Source organism: Rhea pennata, chromosome 25 (assembly GCF_028389875.1).
Source record: "Rhea pennata isolate bPtePen1 chromosome 25, bPtePen1.pri, whole genome shotgun sequence".
Classification (NCBI taxonomy): domain Eukaryota; kingdom Metazoa; phylum Chordata; class Aves; order Rheiformes; family Rheidae; genus Rhea; species Rhea pennata.
The window spans coordinates 2,642,470-2,656,634 of NC_084687.1; the positions used below are offsets into that span (position 1 = coordinate 2,642,470).

Sequence of the window (14,165 nt, forward strand, 5' to 3'; positions counted from 1 at the left end):
ACCGGAGGGTTTTAATTGTACTTGACTTCCTCGCCTCATACCTAAGTCTCCTGTTTCCTGTGGAAGAGGAAGAAGGAGAGGGGGTTTCAGCTACACATTCCCTTACAGGTCCTTCTTGTTCCTCAAGTTTCCACTTTTGTTTTTCTTTGTGGTGAAGACTATTTGGATGCTGGCTCAGGTGGTCTCACTTACCTGATAACTCTGGGATTCTTTGGGAGTGGTGGGGGGAAATTCTGGACTTGTGTTTGTATTTTTAGGGCAGCTTCTGTGCAGGGTTTCAAATAATTGTATAATGCTTTGCTTTCACAATACTGCCGTTGAGTAACTCTTATGCTTTTTCTGACCAAAGAAAACCTAAGCAACTTGCCCAAGGTCATACCAACCCCTGCCTATATTATGTAATTGTCATTTACTGTGCGATTGTTGTCATCGAGTCCTCTTGAACTAATGGTTTAAAGGACTGCATGCACTAGTTCTCAGCACCATAGGCAGCAGCAGGTTAATGCTTTCCATGGGAGAAGCCAACTCCTGGGAGGTTATGGAGAGGCTGGGAACAAAACCTAGGAGTTCTTGCTCAAATCTCTGCTAAATAGTACCTCTTTTCTCTTTGCTTGCCTTTGGGAACATGCTATGCTACTCTGCAGGCACAGACATGCAGTGTTGCTGATGTAGAAATCTCTGGGATTTTACAGCAAAATGTAGGAAAGCATAAAATTCTTCCTGGTTAGTTTAGGTGCTGCCCTGTACTGTTAGCTTGGTTCTTCAGCAAGCTTCAGAATGTCTAGTGTATTAATTATTGTGTGAGGTGTCTTGGAGGGCTTTGTGTGACATCAAGTGACAAAGCTCACTGCTGGGTATACAGCGCTGTCCCATTTTCAAGATCCAGACAGTATCGCTTCTCTGTGTGGAATGACGTTTCCGTGACTGGAGCTGTGTGGATGCATCCAGCATTGAACTGTTCATGCATAAAATGCACTGTTATCCAGCCTGTTAAAATATCATTGGGTTTGGATACTCTTTGCAATTATATTCAAGCACTCCTGCTAATTCATGCAAAATAATTAAAAACGTAAGTTTGTTCTAAAATAGCTTACATCTATATAACTAACCAAGCAAACTACAAGCTCTGCCACTCCTGGAGACCTCTGCTTTTTTTTGAATCTTACTTCACCCTTGTTCTTCCCAAAATCCCTCAAGCCATCCTAAGTGTTGGTGCCCAGCAAGATTTGGTTGTGTCTTGGTAAAACATTGAAAGACACATTCTAAGGATGCAAGTCAGGGGAAAGCTCTTGCTGTTGCTTATAGTACAGTTAACCGGAAGCTTTTCTGGTAGCACAACTGGTTTAGTATGGACAGTATTTAGAGGGACCATCAGGGTGTCTGACTTGGTCACTATTTGGCTCTGGAGCTGCTTAACACTCTTCAACAGGTGAAATATAGTCTGATGTTGGGACTGTCTCCTGTTTTGTAGTAGTTGTTCTGCAGTCAAGGCTGCTACTCCACAGATTCTTCCCAGATGGAGTTACTGGGGCTGAAATAGTAAATTTGCCCTGAAATCCTGCTATGTGCTTGTTTTGTTCATGCGACCTGCAGGGAGCTGTTGTCCTTTCTAATCTCCGAGTCCTGTCTGGAGCTTTCCTCTCACGCTGTCTGAGGTATGCAGTATATATCTTGTGACTCTTGACCATGTGAAGATTTTCTCACAGATGCAGCAGTCAGGGTCAGCCCCGAGTTGCATTTTCATAAGAGAAAATAAATACTTCAATTAGCCTGGACAGCCAGTTGGTGGGAATTACTGTGTGTATTGGAAGCACTTTTAATGAGGTCAGATCAATGCTTGAGTTTCAACATGGGTTGTGAAAGGTGTTTTTGATGTCCGAGGCTTCTAGATTTTGCAGAAGTGTCACAACAGTCTGACTCTTTTCCAGAAGAGAATACCTGAAGTAGTTTAGTACTGGGTCAGATCTTCTCCCTGGAGACTTCTTGTCTTGCACTTTTTGTCTCTGCTTAGAGCTCTTTGAGGACCAGATGCATTTGTCCTTAGCTGAGATGGAGGTAGTCTATATCTTGATGATAATATTTCCCTGTCTCATGTTGGCCAGAAGGCTGATGGGTCTGAGATGCGGTTTGCAGCCATATTTTACCATCTACTTTGTAGAATCTCACAGGATGAGAATCAAGTAGAGAATCACTATGTAAACTTCATATCGATCTTTAATTCTGCCCTTTGCTTTTGCCACCACAAATGGGAACAGATAGGCAAAACACTGCATCTACAAAATGGTATTCTTCAGAGTGATTTAATTCACTGGCTTTTTGACTAGATGGTTCTGATGGATCACTCGGGGTAACTGTAACTTGGAAAAGAGACAGTCTTTCTGAGCAGAATGCTGCTATGTAAGTGCACGCTTTTGCTTTGTGCACTATATATAAAGAAACATCTGATGCAATTAGCCAGCTGTGGGATGGGACTTCTACTGCGGGCACTCTGTCTTGCTGCTGCTGCTTCGGTTGTGTGTACATCACATGCTTATATAAATAAAGCAGACAAATGTGCTTAGGCCCAGCATCGATAGTGGAGAACAGACAATTTATAACATACTGTTAAGCTACAGATGGAATGACTGGCTGGAGAAGTGGTATTTCATTCTATCCTCCAAGAGCCCTCTGGACATGTTTCAAGTTTCATTAAACTTGGAGGCAGAACATCAAAATAACTTTTCTTGGAAGAAGAACGTGTGCTGCAAAGAATTTTCTAATTAGACTGCAGTTTGTTTAAGTTTTTTGAGCAACTGGCTAACAAGCCTAGCTGTTGCTGGTGGAAAGGTATTTTCTGTTCCCCCATTTTTTTTAATACTTATGTAAGTTTGATCAAACAGCAGTCTCTTAATGACTTAAAATGGACTTGCATGTGAAATGACTGACATGCTGATTACTTTGCTAGTGCACACTTCATAACCTGGATGGAGAGACTCCAGTGATATCATGCTTCCCTAATTCATAGTGCCATCACCTTTTGTTCTGGTACTGATACCACTGATGGTCGTGATCAAATGCATGTCTCTTATTTCATGTTTTCTCAGTTGGTGTTTGGTAACTTCTGACTTATTTAACCTTCTCTCATTACTTCAGTGGCACTGACTACGTTATCTTTAAAAACAAATAAGAAACAGCATCCAAACCTTAGGGTGAGCAATAGCATTTGTGGAGCTTGGTTTCCTGTAGCTTTGTGTTTAGGATCTCTGTCCACCAAAGGCCTTATTTTTAAGAAATGAAGTTTTTCCTCAGTGGGGAATCTTTTCTACCCAGTTGCTTATTTTTATAGGTGGCTTTTAAGAACTCAAGACTGTTTTCCCCGCATAAATGCGGTGGACACCCAACTTCTTAAAAACAGACAAGTCGCACAAAAATGATTGACACTGAGAAGAGGCTATTGAAAAATCTTATTCCAACCCCTCTTTTCACCATGCCCTCACTGTGTGGAGCCATTCAAAGTCATCTGTTACATTCTGCTAAATCTCCCATTTGTCCCTTGGTTGTTTGGTTGTTTTTTAACTCATACTAGTAAACGTGAGGACGGGATGAAATTATTCATCTGATGGCAAAGCTGGTCTGCTTGGATAGATTAGACCATACTTTTTTTTTTTAATCTTTCATCTCTGAAAGAATCCAGTTGAATGAACTCTGCCTGAAGAGGATTGGAATTAGCGCATTATTGTATGGCATTCAAAAGCTGCTGTGGAGTGTATCTTTAGGAAGACTTCCACAACAAGCTGGGGTAGATGTTTTTGTATTTGCCATGTGTGTTGTAGTGCTGCAGTCAAAGCTGTTCTTCGTGCTCAGATTCCATGTAATATAGGCCTGAACATAACCTGTAGGTGAGAAAGGGGCACCCAGGAGGCCTAGCCAGGAGTGAGATTCATTTAATCTTCTGCCAAAAGATGTGTTGCATAAGTGTTGTCTGTCAATAGGTGTCTCGAGCCCATGCTGCTGAACAACAGGCACAATTAGTTTAAAACACTCCCAAGAGTGCTGTACAAGGAGCTGCAAAAACAAGTGCAAACCAGGAGTGCTGGGCTGGCTGTTAGCTGTGTAGCTTAAAATGCATAAAGGAGTCTTTTTCTGAAGATGATAGGGCATGAGTAGCTGATCTCCCCCTCAAAAAACAACAACAACAACAAAAACCCTCTGATTCTGGATGCAGGTAACACTATATTTTTGTACAAGGAATTATTTTGTAGCAGAAATGAGAAGTGACATTCTTGAAGTTCAAGTTGTTGTGTTACTTAATACAATACTATCATCCTAATGTTATTGTACATTAGCCTTGGAGTTTTGCAAAAGCAGAAGATTTTCCTCTATATGACCAACATCCTGAAACAGTTGCTTTAGGAATCACTTTTTTTAACCTTTGTCTTGTGGATTTAGAGACAGAACGAGATGTTTTATTTGCCAGATAATAATGCAGGAACATGGACAGTTGCTGTCAGTACACTTCATGGCTGTCAGTGGTTGTAAAGCAGTTGTCCTCATACTTAGCTATTCCTCTACAAGTTCATACAGTTGTTAAGATACAGCCTTGGCCCCATATCCATGTAAGGAGGAAGAAAAATCTGTGTGTCTTCCAATGTTTAAGTGATGTTTCATTAGTAGGTAGGTAGTTAAGTTGAGCTGGTGTTTCCTGGTTTTTGGTTGTGATTGATGCAGAATTCACTGGTATATCTAGATCCTCTTCTGAATGGTCACAAGATGCTTTTAACCACACTTCAGTGTGAATTGGAGTTAGAGCTTTGAACCCAGCATTTCCCAGCCTCTTGCTGCCGTTGTTTCTCGCTCTGCAGTGATACAATGCCTGCTTCAAATGCTACCAATTCTTAAACCAGTTACTGGTTGCTTGCTCCCTGTGCTGCAACAAACCCCTTAGCTCTTTTTCTGTGTTTGATAGTTGGTGCTTTGGCACTGCTTAACACAGGAGACCATCGCTGTGCAAAGTACTTGATTTCCCCCCCTCCCCCCAAAGGCACCAAGTCAAAAATCTTTACTAGAAGCTATAAAGGCAATTGTAACGTGCTCAAACTCCTCTTGTAAAATGGAGAGGCCAGGCAAAATATCCTTCCAAACAACCCCTCCTATGCTTCCCTGAAACAAATGTGTAAAACACGGAGTTTGGGTACTTTGGGGTTAGTGTTTGTCGTTGAGGCATGTGCAGTTTTATGGTTTCAAACCTTAATTTTTCTGGCTAATACAAACAATCTTTTAAGCTGGATTGATGGCTGAATGATGTATTTAAAGCTAATTCTTTCTCTGACTTTTCGCATGGGGATGTTGTTAGACTCATATGGAAAATAAATGCCATTGAACGGAGAACAAAGTGCTTGTGATCTGTTCTGAGCCTGTGAAAATGAAATGGAAATTTACAGCTTCTTGGCATGGCTCACAAGGCGGTTCGCAGGCTCGGCTGGCCAGAGCCACCCTGACGTGGCTCTTGCATCACTTGTCTCCGTGTTGAGAAATCCTCCAGGGCAGCTGCTGTTCTTGAGCATCTTCCTGGTACCTTCTAGCTGCCCCTGCTTTGCTTCTGAATAGGCTGAGCAGTAGTAGTAAAATACTGACATACTGGGTTTAGTGACTTTTTCTTCTGACTGAAACGTTTTTAAATCTTCTCCGCCCCCATTTTGCTCCCGGTGGCCTTGCTTCCTTGAAGAAAGTTTCTTCTCTAAATGTAGCAGGTTGACTTTGTATACCGTGATGGCTTCAGTTGGGAAGAGTGGTTACTTCCCTGTATCTCTAATTTTGTATTTTCCTGCTTCTGTGAATGTGATCTAGAAACTCTGATGCTTATACCCTGCTATGGATTTGTTTATTTACCTGTATCAGGCTGTAAAGTAGGGTTTTTCAGGAGCAGACTCATCTCATGTGCTGTCTGGCAGCTTTCTTTGGGATGCAAAACAAATGCTTGGCAGGGACATAGGGGAAGAACTGTATCGATTGCAGCCACAGATAAGCCAGCAGGCAAAGCAGTCTACTGCAGTTTATTCTGTCATGGAAAGGCCTGTTTAAGTCGTGGTGATCTTGGTGACCTTGCTACTTGCACTTTCAAAATGGTGTTTCTTGAATCTCCCCCCCCCCCCTTTTTTTTTGTTTTGTTTAGGGGCAGTGACAGCTTCAAGTGGTTTGTCCTGCAACACTGGCTCCTGGTACCTTCTTGCCTAAGCATACCCATATGCTTTTATTTTTTCCTTTTCTTTTTTTTTTCTTTCTTTTTTTTTTTTTTTAAAAAAAAAAAAAAAAAGATTGGCTTCTCCACTGTGGTGTTATTCTTGTAGAGCAAAGCCGTTAACCTGAGGTGTTCCCGTCCCTGTTGACTTTTCTAACAATAGCTGTAACTTTTTTGAGGCCCAGCAATATAACATTGTTGCTCTTTTCAATAACGTTTCTTCCCTTTTCCTAATCCTTGGTGCAGCCTCTGGCAGCTCTTGCTGTTTAGACATTTTAGCTTGCTAAATCACCCTTGGCTTTGTAGGATCTCAGATCTTTCCAGTGGAGTTTTGCCATTAAAAGCTTTTTTTTTTTTTTTTAAAAAAAAAAAAAAAAGCTTCCACAGGGGGAGAATTAGCAGGGATGGCAGCTGCCCCTTGGATAGAAATACACATGCAAAGAAGGTGGGGATATCAGAATTCAAATTCTGTACGATGAGACTAGAAATAAGGGGGAGGGATGCAGCAAAGAGGAAGAGGGCTGGATTATTTAGCTTTCAAAAAAAAAAAAATGCACAGGTACAAGGGCTGCAGCAGGGTGTGTTCAGTGTATAAGAGCCTTTCTAGCTGGAAAACAAATCAGGAGGGCAGTGTTCTGGAAAACTATCTCAGAAGCTTGTTTGTGTATAAAGGGAAGTATTCATGTTCGCTTGCTAGGGTGGGATGTTGAATAAATGTTGACAAAAGGAAACATCTGTTTTATCAGGGAGATAACATCCTTTGGGGTTGCTGATTATTTGAATAATAGCTCCTGCTCTGTGCTTATAATGGTTCTCCTGATATTTTAAGTGCTGGACTCCTGACAGCTCTGTTGTGCTATTACACCCTAGAAAGGGGCCAAAGTAAGAGGGAAAAGTATTCATTTTGGATTTTGCAGGTGGCCTCTAACTGAAGCCAGGAAAATCCTCATAACCATACCTCGGAGCCCAAAAGGATTGTGCAGTTTTCTCAGGTCTGCGTTGGCCCTCTGTCACCCATGTAGCTCGACCGTGCAGCTTCAAGTTCTTTGTAAAGTGAAAAGTGTAGAGTTATTCCTGAGATATTTGTTGAGATTGGATATTACAAACACTGACAACTTCCAGCGGATTTCAGAGTTCAGCAAAGGTTGCAGCATCGCTCTGACTCAGGAAAGTTTCTGTCTCCAAAGTTTCTGCCAAACTCCTGCTGAGGTTTTTTAAAGCCGATATGGGCTGTTGCTGTAGTTACGAGCTGTGCACGGTCTCCTCTGGAGGCTGGAAATGAGGAACATGTCAGTTTGTTAACTTTTGTCTTCCTTGCCTGTACTTTAATGGCTATGCCAGGTGCATCTCTTCTGAGTTTAAGAATTTTTCAGCAGTGACCTGGTTTCTCTGTAGAAGATTTCGGATGCTGCAGGACTTTTTCCATTAATTGAAAAAATTACTCACCTGGAGTACAGATTAATCCAGTTTTGATCTGGCATTGGAAAAAACACTTCACTTAAAATTGCTTGTACTTTCTGAAACAATGAACCAGTTCAGTGCTTGTGTCCGGAAGATTTAGGTAATATTTGACCTACCTTTCCCCCCCCCCCCCAGCAGTGAATTAAGAACCAATTGTTTTAAAAGCTAACACTCTATCCAGAGCATAATGGCGCAGGTCTGCAGTATCCAGTCTAAAGCTGTATTTTGGTGCTTGCTTGTTGCCTGCTTTCCTGTAATCTCATAAGCGTGAACTTGTTGAGTTGTTTAGGTTTCCATCTCTTGTTACAGGAAGGCCCCTGGCTTCCTTGGAGGAAGTGGTTGGTTGATAATTTCCCCGCTTTGTGTATATATATCGCTCTCCCAGGGATTTTACTAAAAAGGGATTGACTTGAAAGCTATTCAGGTTCCCCCTGCTTTTCTCATCTCCCCTTCTCCTCCAGAGGTGTGTTTTTTTTTTTTTTTTTATCTGACTGCAGGACTTCATATGGTGCTTATGAAGCTTTGAGCAGAAATGAATTCAACAGTACTGTGGCAAGCTCTCCACTAAGCGCTTTGCTCAAATGAGCATTATGGAATATTACTTAAATGTTTTGGTTTAGGCTCTTGGGCTTGTGGGAGGTGCGATGCCTCCCTAATTCGATAAGCATCTGAATCATTGCTCTGGTTCCTGGAGACGAATGAGCACTATCTGAAGGATGGCTTGAGGAAGGCTGACTCTTCTTAGCTATGGGTGTGTGTATTGTTTTTGTTTGTTTGTTTGTTTGTTTTTCTCTGAGAACATGTTGATCTAGCGGAGGAAACCACTGCAGCAAAAAGCAGCAAATCCTTTCTAACAGATGAGCTCTTCGTTTCTAGGGAATGCGAACAGAGCTGTGGGACCCATGGCTTCCTTGCTGCTAATTTGGGAGAAGAAAAGTTAAACCTCTGAAACAATTTTTCCATGGAGTTACAACATCCCTGTTTAGGTCAGCCTTGGTTTCTCATGATGAAATGTGATCTGTGTGTAACTGTGCTAATCAAAGCAGAAAGGAAAGGCTTGCTTTGTTTTGCCAGTGAAAAGTCCAAATATTGCTCGACTTTGATGTTTTTGAACCCTGTAAAATACCATGTCTTATTTTGTGGTTTTTGAACTTCTGAAATTTTCTAATTCCCTATCTGGTCTAAGCCTATTATCGTAGAGGCTGAATGCTTTGCTTGCGGAGTCTGTAAGAATTTCAGGTGTAATATTATCCAGTTGCACTAGTCATCTTAATTTCTAATGCCAAGCATCAGCTTTCTGTAGGCTGGAAAAGTGTTAAAGTGGCATTTAAATTCCCACCTTTTTTTTTTTTTTCCTCCTAAAGGTGCTTGACTGGTTTAAGCCACACTTTGTGTAAACAACATATATCAGAATAACTGAAGCTGGCTTGTGGCAGGAAACAAGGGGTGCAGATTAAATGCTGTTTACCAAATTCAGTAAGCCCAGTATGAGTCTTTTATAAAAACCCTTTGCCTCTATTCAAGCAATTTGGAAAAAGGAAAATAAGAGCTTGTCTAGTACTTGCATTTGCAAATATTTAGAGAAATTTCAGGCATCAAAGAACAGAGATGAGGGCTGGAGAGGTTGGAGCTATGGTTGGAAAGTAAGTGTAAAATGCAAATGATTGGGTACCTTGTATGGGGAGGAAGAGGGGAGATGAGACTAAAACCATAGGCACATAGTGAGAGAGGAACCTGAAAATACCTTATGCTGTACAAAAGCATGTAGTATGGGTCTCACATGATGGACCAGAGCAGTGTTAGTGCTTGTTTTTGAGCAGTTGTGGTGAGACTCTGCCTGCTGTTGGCTGTGTCACTGGTAAGCAGCTGCCACCCTGGCAGGAGCTTGCAGGGAATGATTGCAGAGCTTGAGGGCAGACGTCTCTAGCTTTTTAATGAGATACCTTGTGTCCGTGGCCCTTGCAGGAACAGAGGCTGAAATTAGGAGAGGACCTGAAGTGTTGAATAAAGCCTCCTTTAGGAGCAGCATCTGCAGGAGGTGTCCCGCTATTTGGCGGTGCCCTCTTGGATGCGTGCCTCATTAGTGTGTGCTGCAGCCACCAATTCGGCCTTGTACATTGGCAGGGAAAGAGATCTGGAGGAAGTGAATCTCCCTTCACCACCACCACCACCACCACCTCTGTTAGCCCCTTTGAAGTCATAGGGTAAACTTAAACCCCAGCTTTTCCTCTGCGCACATAGCTAGCTCTTCTGTCAAGCTCCTCCTCAAGTGTGCATGTGTATGGGTTGGAAACAAGAACGGGAAAGAGTTAAACAAGTGTGGTTAGAATTAGTGTTGTATAACCGCGGTGGTGGTGTTGTGATGTCACGGTGTAATTGTACCCGACACTGTTTTGTCAGTCAAATGGCAGGCAGGATGTGTTCAGCATTGCCTGCTGCTGCAATAGATTACTTTAAGATAATCTGAGGAGGAACTGAGGGCAAATACGACAATGAGAAATAAGAGACAGATAGATTGAGTTCAAAAGTGTATGTGTTTTTTTTTTATTTTATTTTTTTTATTTCTGTGGTGAGGCAGGCTGTTCCGGGGCTGAGCACTGCTGTTTTGGGACACCAAAGCTTCCAAATAGCAACAGTTTAATAAGGCGATGTGGAGGATTGCTGGGAAAATTAAAAATGAGGTTTTGTGTTCCTCTCGGGGTGGACATACTGGGTGTATAGATCGTAGAAAGTGTTAACGCTTTTAGATCTGACCCTAACTGCTTCTGTATTGAATGCCGGCGAAGCCGAAGCACAAGTGCGCAGATGTTACTCGTGCGTGGCCGAGTTCCCAAACAAGAGATGTTCTTGATACCACCTGTGTCAAAATACCTGCCAGCCAGAGGAGAAAGGCAGGCATCTTGCCAACTGGAAGAAGAGGAGATAACACAAGAAAACAGCTGACTAAATGCAAGGATATGTTCTACAGAATGGCTGGTTTCAACGGGAGTCTTGCTGAAGCCGTTGTCTGTGAAAGCTGTGGCGAGGAGGCCTTGTTCGCTTAGTGGGTTTCGGGCCTCCAGCATTTGTGTCTGTGGAAGATATTAACTCTCCAAAATCTGAGCAAAGTTTGGGGGATTCTGCTTAAAACACTTTATTGTTCTTCCTTGTTAAGCCATTCGAGAAGCATTAAAGATGAAATCTAGCTTACGGGGTCTGTTCTGCTTGAGATTGAACTGGAAATCTCTCTACTTCAAGGCCTTTATTTTAAGGCTTGAGGGAAGAAAAATATTAAATTGGACAGTTATGCCTAGGAATAATTTAAAAGTTAAATGTCTGGAAACCAAAGAATTTGGCTCGGCAGCATGGAAGTTTTTTGTCCTGAGTAGCTCTAATCTGGGAACCCTTCAGCCTAAACTAAAGGCTAATTGATTTAAATGGCACTACATGCCATATCTTGGAAGCAGCTTTCCCACTGTGCGTTACGATCCTTTAGGGGAACGCTGAGACAGAAACTCAAAGTGTTAGTTGAACAATCGGCATTTATAGGCTTCGGTGCTTGTAGATTTATATCCTGGACGTGGGCAGTGAGGTTGATGCCTACCCCAAGAGCCCTGCTGGAGAGGCACACGGTAGTTCGTGCTTGATCTCCAAACAAGCATGCATTTGTTCTGTTGCCTCTGTGTTCTGCTGGCCAAGATGGGTCCAAAGGAGCAGGAATCTCAGTCTGATCGTGCCATGATCCAAGGAAGGAGGTGCAACTCTGACAACTGCAAATGGGTATAACAAATAAAACTCGACCTGAATTCTGCTGTCTTTAGTTTTGTCCCTTTTGACTTGAGCACCGATCACCCAAGTGTTCATCCTACTAAGAAATCGCTCAGCATCAGAAAAGGCTGATTTGTCTACTGCATTCAGCCACTGAGGGTTGTAAAAATACATGACTGCTTTTTTTTGGTTTGAAACCTAAGTGAAAAAGAAATATATGTTCAGCTTGAAAATGACCTGGTCTGATGTTGGGGAAACCTTTGTGGGAAAAATCACTGCTGTTTATAATGTAGCAGTAGATCCTTAGGAATCCTTGTCAGCATCTGGGAACTGAGATGAACTTGGGACTGGAAACACAAGTGCTCTGTTCTTCAGTTCCTGGCATGCTGCTTGCCCCCTTGTTCCTAGGACTACAACAGGTTGGGATTCAGGTTGGCACAATATGTTCATAACTAGTGAATGAACTGCTTGTTTCTTGGCTGTTGCGTAACTGTCCAGAAAACAGTAGTTGTTTGCTCTGTTCTAGTCATAGCTGTAACCTGTACTTAAAGGGAATTAAAAGTACCTGCAAGAACATTTATCAGGTGAGAGGGCTCTCCTAGTGATGTTAAAAGTGTCTAAGGGAATGTGAAATATGCAAGCTAAAATGTGCACAAAATTCCTAACAAGGCAGTAGTGTTTACCTGTCACAACAAAAATGAACAACAAAAGTGCTTATCTTCAGGAATTTGGTTTCCTGGTTCCTCTGCCAATATGCTGTAAAGTAGTGAGAACAGGAAATTAATTCTGGTATCTTTTTTTAAATAAACTGGTTGTGCTTTCATACCTTGTTTGTACTGCTGTTTCTAGGAGTTGACTTTCCTAAGGGTTTAAGGATGCAAGACTGAATCTGGAATGCAGTATCGTCGTCTCTGGGTGTTGCAAGAGGCTTGGAAAACTCTTTTCAGGAGGTTGTGCTTCCAAAAAGTAGCACCAGAAAGCTCTTACTAATTTTGGAGGGAAGGGAGGGAGAGCATGCCACAGTGCAGTTTATCACAGCTTGAAGAAAGAGCTTGCATTCCGGAAAGCTGCTCTTTTATTTTTCCTGATTGGTCTGATAATCTAAAGCGATATCTGGGTTTTTTCCTTCTTCCAAAAAAACTTGCCTGGCTTGGAGCAATACCATTTTCGGATACCACACGGGCACTATTTTCGGTATATCCCACATAGGTTCTGCAGGCTGGGATGTCTGATGTCTTCATGCTAGAAGTAAATGGGAATCTGTGTCGTTTCAAATCCAGACAGGTTTGACTTCATTCTCCTGACGTGGGCAGACCCAGTTCTGCAGCTTAGAGTGAGCCTTTTGGGCTGAGGAGCCCTTACACCAGCAGCTGGTCTGGCTTGTTTAGGGTGAACTCTTAGCGTGCGGTCACATAACATAGACTAACTCTCATCTAACCTCATCTCCGACATGCGGTGATGCTCTACATGCTTTTTACACACTTCAGAGCTGGGCTAGGCATGTGTGCAGGTAGCATGGCTCAGCTGCTGCTGACTGCAGAGTTCAGTTATCCATGATAACATGATGATTTTGAATTGCGCAGTAGGTGTCTGCTGCATTGGCTGTCCAAGTACGTCAGCTGCTGCACTGGTGTGCTGTCTGCTCTCTGCAAATTCAGTTTGCCTTTGCTTGGTGTGCCTGTAGGAAGCTGTTGCAATTCGTAAGCGCTTGGGGATTCAGAAGCAAAATGCATGGCTGTAGTTTATTATCCTGCAGACAGATAGGAATGAGCCAGCCCCCTGAGGTCTGCAGAAGCTTGGCGAGCCAAATTTCTCTGCCTCTGTTTGAAGGAACGCTGTTCTGCCGTGCAGACATGTCCAAGTGCAACAGCCTGCAGGTCTGATGTTTTAACTGGAAGTCATCCTGTGGCAAATGCTCATTTCCTAACTAAACCTGTGGGTCTCTGTCCTCAGTTTCACAGAATAATAATCCTTGTATTGTGGGAAATGATAGAGAATAGCACTTGTTAATCAATTAAAATTTGCCTTGTGTGTTCTGTGGGTGGATACATATAGGTGTGCCAAGGTAACGATGCAGGAGTTGTCTAGTGGTAGTGTTTGCCTGTGGGAACCAGTGTTGGCAGCTAGCTGGTTGGAGCAGGAGATGAGGTCTTTGATCTTCCTGGTGGTGATTCACAGGCATCTTAGTTGCCACCTCAAGTCTAGACATGAATGTACTTTGAATTTTGCTGCAGTTATTTAAGAGCTATCCAGCTGTGGGGGTGATATTACTGCCATTACCACTATGCTGTAGTAATAGGTCATGGGAATGTTTCACAGCAGAAAGCTAGGTACAAAACATGTTAGTCTGAATTGTTGTGGGCAACACTTGGTTGACTCTGTGCTGTGCTATGTGGACAAGGGAATTCACAACATCAATTCTGGCGTTCTTGCTCTGACAAAGTGACGTGTTGCTAGGCTTTGATGTCTTCAACTGCTTTGCATCGAGTTGCAGAACAATTTACCTGTGCTCTTGAGCTTGTCTGTTCTGCATCTGCCTGCCCTCACTGTACACCACATGAGGCCTGTTGAACTGTACCTTTTTTGTATCTTAAAGATCTGAGATCTCTGGTTGTATCCACCTGGTAATTCAAGACTAATACTCTTATCTAGCCCAGCTTGGTAACAGTGGGTAGAAGCAGACAGAGTTCACATGCTTAGCTTTAGGACTGCCTTGGACAATAGCTAGTGAATTGGAAGA

General features: G+C 42.6%; 2 protein-coding genes across 2 annotated transcripts in view; one reads left to right on the forward strand and one right to left on the reverse strand.

Annotated features, from left to right (window-relative positions):
* Positions 1-14,165, reverse strand: part of SORT1 (sortilin 1) — a 222,261-nt gene that overhangs the window by 63,951 nt on the left and 144,145 nt on the right. The window lies entirely within an intron of this gene.
* Positions 1-14,165, forward strand: part of GNAI3 (G protein subunit alpha i3) — a 32,268-nt gene that overhangs the window by 3,329 nt on the left and 14,774 nt on the right. The window lies entirely within an intron of this gene.